The 6000-nt window shown below is 30.6% G+C and overlaps 1 long non-coding RNA gene across 1 annotated transcript in view; it reads left to right on the plus strand.

The window, feature by feature from the left end:
- LOC146992803 (uncharacterized) overlaps positions 1–4929 on the plus strand; it is a 595935-nt gene extending 591006 nt beyond the window's left edge. Inside the window, exon 3 of the long non-coding RNA XR_015039032.1 lies at positions 4868–4929. This is a non-coding gene — a long non-coding RNA (uncharacterized LOC146992803). The remainder of the gene's footprint in view (positions 1–4867) is intronic.
- Positions 4930–6000: the final 1071 nt, after the last annotated feature.

Raw genomic sequence — 6000 nt, forward strand, 5'->3', positions numbered from 1 at the left:
GATTTTAGTAACAATGTAGCACATTGCTCGAGTTTAAAACAAAGAAGGCTACCTTTGAAGTTTTATGTATTAAGAAACAATATTAGATATTTCTGTTTGTGTATAATTATTCTTTAATATCAAAGTAGTTAAAATCTAATGACTCTTTTTTTCCCTTTTTGGCCTCTTCTTGTGTAATTTGTCATCATTTTTGTGCACTCTTGGAATGCAGAACATGAAATCATGACAGAAAAAACGGAGAAATAATGCAGAGCAAAAGGACATCTGTGGCTGGTAATTCTTGTTTTATATCAACTTTATTTCCACTAGAAATGCTCGAATTTTATAATTCGTACGTCTGTTTTCACATGTTGCTTTTTTTTGGAGCTTTACTAGATATTTATTTTACATGAAAGCTTCAAATTATTTTTTAATGTTTAGGGTAGCGTTTATGCATTAATTTCGTAGGTTTTGAATTCCATTTTGAAGTGTCTGAATTGGTGCTTTCTTTATATTGTATTGTACTATTCGAAGTAAGGTTGAACTGTTAATCACACTATAATTATCAGAAGTCTGAGATTTGTTAGAGTTCTGTTGCTTCGTAGTGGTTTCAAAATTACTGCTGTGGTGTAATTTTTTCCAGAGTGGCCTCCTTTCGCATTATGAGAAGGAGGCTAAACATTTTCCTCTCTGTGTGGCCTAATCTTTTCCCTGTCCGACTGGGTTTTCTCTTCCCAACAGGCATATTTAATTGCACTGCCTGTGTATAAACTAATTTTGTTTCAATTTTTTCTGAATTTAGAGTGTCTCTGTCAAGTGCTATTTTTGTTAAAACCATTGAAAGTTAAGTGTTGAACAAAAAATAAATGTAAATAAAAATTTAATGTGTACTTGTAAAGAAAGTTAGTGGAGCCAAATTGTCTTCTGTTAAGGATGCTCAAAATGTGCTTTTTCTTAGTTGTTTTAAGCATATTTTATGATATTTTTTCCTTAATATGAACAGTGTTGGCAGATTGTGAAGTTTTATGAACCAGTTTGCGAAGATCTATTGAAAAATTGATTCGATAAATAAAAATTCATTTTGAAATGAAATCAGAGATATTTTATTATTATCGAAGTAAAATTCTGCAGATTAACTTTGAACTTTGCTTTGAAAAGCACTCTGAAAGTTTCTTTTGGACTTCATTCCGTTCTCTTGGCAAATGCAAGACAGAATTATTTTTTGGAAAGGCTGATGTCTTTTGCTTATAAAAATGACTGATACAACTGTAACCCTGTCGCTGTAAAGAGCACATGTTTCCCAAGCGTCTTGTTTTTTCTTTAATTGGGGCAATCTCCGCTAGAATATAAGACGTTGCTTTTCTGTTATTTAACAATTTCTTCACCTTATCTTTAGTTAAAAGCTCTTCTTCGTAAGGAGCGCTTTTATTATCAAGGGGTTTTATAAGAACCCAATTCTTCTTTTGTAATTTTCTGATTCATTGTTTGACTTCTCTATCTTCCATATGTGAAAATTCTTTGGCATACTTTGTTTTTGAGGTTTGTAAGATTTTTTTGGTCTTCATTTTCAGTCGATGTAAATTGTTTAAAGAAGCAGATAAATTCTTTCCGGTGTTGATGGATAAATGTTGAACCACGTATGGATGTAATTCTTGCAGTGGACAAATTAAATAGGATCCTTTAAGGTACTGCTATATGCGAAATCATGCTTTACAAGTTTGCACTGAGCAAGTACCTGCTATATTAAAAATTATAGGCTACGAAACATGAAATGAAGAATCATATGAGGTATGTAGAATGCAGAATGAGAGTTTAGTCGTGATAAATACACAGTCTATACAGATGATCGGAAATCATAAAAATTTAGTTGGATTTACTATAAAGTATTTTATTCCTGGACCATGGATGAGTTATAAACAGTACTTGTGTGAAAAGAGATTAAAGTATATGGGTTCCCTGTTTAAGAAAGGAATTTCTCTCTGACAGTATGCAGTCTGTATCATAGCTGGAATAGCGAGGTATTGCGTTTTCAGGAAGACAAAATCTGTTATTCTGCAATTTCTATTGAAAATGTGTGTTGAAATTTTGTTACCTAGTTAACCCTATTTTTAAATCTTTTTATATGAAAATGAAACCAAATACAGACTAAGAAATAAAATTGCATTGCTTACCTTAGTGCAGTTATGCGCAACTTTAACTTACTGGGAGCCAATTTTGAGTTTATAAAATTTTGGCTAGCTACAATTACCTAGTGCACTTTTAATATTTCAGTTATAAATGCGTTACACAAAGTATAAAAATGTGTGGTATAATATGTTAAAGAAAAGGTATACTGTTTGTACTATTTACAAAAAATTCAGCAAGATGAAAGTTAAATACAGGGAAATCATATTTTAATGTGAAATTTAACACTGCATTTCTTCTGCGAGTTTTTTTCCTTCTGGTACATGCAATGTTATGGGTAAATCCAGGCAGTCATTGGAATGTTGATTTGTTATCCTGTATCTAAACATTGATTTTATCAAGTTCGTTGTTGAAAATCCTCTTTCACATTTTTAAGTAGATCGGAAGCAGAAATTTATCTTTTTAAAAGTTTAACACTTCATGATTTTTCTAATCTAGGACTATTCAAATGGCTTTTTGTGATATTCTTGATCTTAATTAGGATGAAAATCAGTTTTTTCCATTTCTAGTTCAATAAAATTGTTATTAAACATATTTGCAATCTTTTACCATTTTTCTTAAATACTAGTACAGTCAAAAGTCGTTAATCTGGACTCGTCGGGACTTCGGCGATTCCGGATTATCAATTTTTCCGGATTATAGATCATCAGTTTAAATCTAGTAAAATGGCATGCAGAAATTATAAAATTAAAAATATGAAACCCTAATTTACGAAATAAAGAACAATTATGATCTAAAGGGTATCAAAATTTACAAAAAAAAGCTTAATATTTATTTGTTTACTTTATTAAACATTTCTTTCAATATAAGTTGTTTAAGTTGCTTCGTTTTTTATGTGATAATACATTCTATAAAAATTCTAATTTTAAATACACTCAAAACATCTAATTTAGAAACTAATTTAAGCTCAATGAGATTTTCCAAATGATTGTTTCAGTTTTCTTAGATTTCACGCTTTAGTTCTCCAGATTTTCAAAGTGGCAAAACGTACATTACATTATGGTAAAAATGTATATTCCTTATATTTGCATAATATTTTCACAATATTAGTTTTGATTTAAAAGGAATTTATAATACCCTTTAAATCAAAGACTTTAGTTTAGTTCTCCCCCCTCCCTCAAGTTTAAGATTTAGTTATTATGTCTGTAAGAATGGCTAAATCATAGAACCAGGTACGTTCAATAATTTCTTCATAAGTTTCGTTTCTGGATTTTTAAAAGTCTTCTATGAAACTTTCGTAACAGCAGCTGGGATGGAACTCGGGCAGCCAGACAGAATGTACCTTCCCTGAGTGATAATTTCTATCATTTCTTTGAAAGTGACCTTATAATATTTCAGAATAAACCCTCGTAACATTAATAAATGAATATATAATTTTTAATGCTTATATAATGCGTGTTTGGTTCATACAATATTTTGAGCTTTTATATTACTATTTCTGTATGTGAATTAACACAGTTTAATATAGAACACCTGCTGCAAGGCTAAAAGTAAAGTATTTGAATTATGTTTTACCTTTCGTGTGTTTTCAGACGCAGGTTCTATTCTACAATTTACTGAATTTCTCGGCATTGGACATCTCGCATAGCAGACAAAATTTCATTCCTATGTTTAGGTTTTATAGTACAATAGGTTGAGCATCCCTACATTAGTATATGACTTTGATTCCTTCGAAAGAAAAAGGAGTATCTTAGTTTTCTTGAATTTTTGGTCATAATTTTAGTTTGTAGTTAATTGCAACGAAATTGAATTCAAATTCTACGAAATTGAATTTAAATTTTTTGCCAAATCTCAAAATGCTGTGTCTTTTAATGGCATTTGATGTGTTTTGTCTTGCTGTATTAAAGCTGGGCTCGAACCCGGGCAGCTAGACAATATGTTCTTTTCCTGAGTGAAATATTGCTATAATTTCATTAAAGTGACCTGGTAATATTTCATTATAATTTGTTGTACATTCACTAAGCTGTCCTCTCTGAAGGATGAGAGTATCTAAGTAAAGAACTTAAAATTAGAAACGGTTGTTACGTTAAAATTCGGAATGAAATATTTCTTTTATGGTATATGACTTTTGTTTCCAAGATGTTCTTCGAAGTCTGTTTTTAGAGTGGTGTTTTTGTGCCCTTTTTTTAAAAATAAAATCTTTAAAAGTATATATGTATAGCTTTTTTAATGTTAATATATTGCAAGTTTGATTCTTACTCTATTTTGATCTGTTATGTCACTAATTTCTGTGTGTGAATTAAGATAGTTTAATATATAACATCTGCTTCAAATGTAACAGTAAAGTTTATTTTGTTTATTTGTGATTTAAAATTACCGACTTATTGTCTTTTGGTGCCATCTTTCTACCAGTGCTGAAATTATTTACTCTTCTCGAAGATCATTATCTCTTTTATTCTGTGTATCCGTAATAACTGTCTAAATTTTTTTTCTTTCGTTATGCATGTTGTACCCAAACATTAAAACCCCCTTCGCTTACTGTACTTCTGTCGTATTAGGAAAATCATTTGCTTTTCTATCGACTGCAGTCATGATTTTAGTAACAATGTAGCTCATTGCTCGAGTTTAAAACAAAGAAGGCTACCTTTGAAGTTTTATGTATTAAGAAACAATATTAGATATTTCTGTTTGTGTATAATTATTCATTAATATCAAAGTAGTTAAAATCTAATAACTCCTTTTTTCCCTTTTTGGCCTCCTCTAGTGTAATTTGTCATCATTTTTGTGCACTCTTGGAATGCAGAACATGAGATCGTGACAGAAAAAACGGAGAAATAATGCAGAGCAAAAGGACATCTGTGGCTGGTAATTCTTGTTTTATATCAACTTTATTTCCACTAGAAATGCTCGAATTTTATAATTCGTACGTCTGTTTTCACATGTTGCTTTTTTTTGGAGCTTTACTAGATATTTATTTTACATGAAAGCTTCAAATTATTTTTTAATGTTTAGGGTAGCGTTTATGCATTAATTTCGTAGGTTTTGAATTCCATTTTGAAGTGTCTGAATTGGTGCTTTCTTTATATTGTATTGTACTATTCGAAGTGAGGTTGAACTGTTAATCACACTATAATTATCAGAAGTCTGAGATTTGTTAGAGTTCTGTTGCTTCGTAGTGGTTTCAAAATTACTGCTGTGGTGTAATTTTTTCCAGAGTGGCCTCCTTTCACATTATGAGAAGGAGGCTAAACATTTTCCTCTCTGTGTGGCCTAATATTTTCCCTGTCCGACTGGGTTTTCTCTTCCCAACAGGCATATTTAATTGCACTGCCTGTGTATAAACAATTTTGTTTCAATTTTTTCTGAATTTAGAGTGTCTCTGTCAAGTGCTATTTTTGTTAAAACCATTGAAAGTTAAGTGTTGAACAAAAAATAAATGTAAATAAAAATTTAATGCGTACTTGTAAAGAAAGTTATTGGAGCCAAATTGTCTTCTGTTAAGGATGCTCAAAATGTGCTTTTTCTTAGTTGTTTTAAGCATACTTTATGATATTTTTTCCTTAATATGAACAATGTTGGCAGATTGTGAAGTTTTATGAACCAGTTTGCGAAGATCTATTGAAAAATTGATTCGATAAATAAAAATTCATTTTGAAATCAAATCAGAGATGTTTTATTATTATCGAAGTAAAATTCTGCAGATTAACTTTGAACTTTGCTTTGAAAAGCACTCTGAAAGTTTCTTTTGGACTTCATTCCGTTCTCTTGGCAAATGCATGACAGAATTATTTTTTGGAAAGGCTGATGTCTTTTGCTTATAATAATGACTGATGTAACTGCAACCGTGTTGCTGTAAAGAGTACATGTTTCTCAGTAGCTCTTTTCATGTGTCCTGTT

This window comes from Stegodyphus dumicola, chromosome X2 (genome assembly GCF_044657685.1).
Source record: "Stegodyphus dumicola isolate Sdum_Otavi_A_Nest chromosome X2, ASM4465768v1".
Taxonomy (NCBI): Eukaryota; Metazoa; Arthropoda; class Arachnida; order Araneae; family Eresidae; genus Stegodyphus; species Stegodyphus dumicola.